Source organism: Vigna unguiculata, chromosome 1, assembly GCF_037176805.1.
Source record: "Vigna unguiculata cultivar grain cowpea cultivar isolate G323 ecotype 2 chromosome 1, ASM3717680v1, whole genome shotgun sequence".
NCBI lineage: Eukaryota > Viridiplantae > Streptophyta > Magnoliopsida > Fabales > Fabaceae > Vigna > Vigna unguiculata.
The window spans coordinates 38,957,392-38,957,935 of NC_140792.1; positions in this window are offsets into that span (position 1 = coordinate 38,957,392).

Genomic DNA, 544 nt, shown 5'->3' on the forward strand with positions numbered 1-544 from the left:
TCCAAGAGTAAACAATGAAACGTAGTAACGATTATTGTATTATATATAAAATAATTATTTTATGATTAAACTAGGTAAAAAATAATATCAAATTCAAAATATCAATTTTATTCTTTAAATATTATAATTTATTAAATTTTTAATGGATTAAATATGTTTGTGTTCCTTAATTTTTAGTTAATTTTGAAATTAGTTTATTTTGAAATTTTAGACCAATTTAGTCCTTTATTTTTTAAAATACGTGAATTTAGTTATTTTAATCCAATCTTGTTAAATTTAGTTGGCATTTCAAAAGTGTTTCATAATAGTATTTGACTTAACATTAAAGCAAAAATATGTCAAACAATATATACAATTCAACTACAATCCTGAAATGCGTACGAAATATCAAATAAATCTAACAAAATTTGATTAAAAGTACTAAATCCACATATTTCGAAGGATGAAGGACTAAATTGGTGCAAGATTTCGAAATAGACTAATTCCAAAATTCACTGAAAGTTAAGCGACCACAAATGTATTTAACTCAATTTTTAAAAATTGA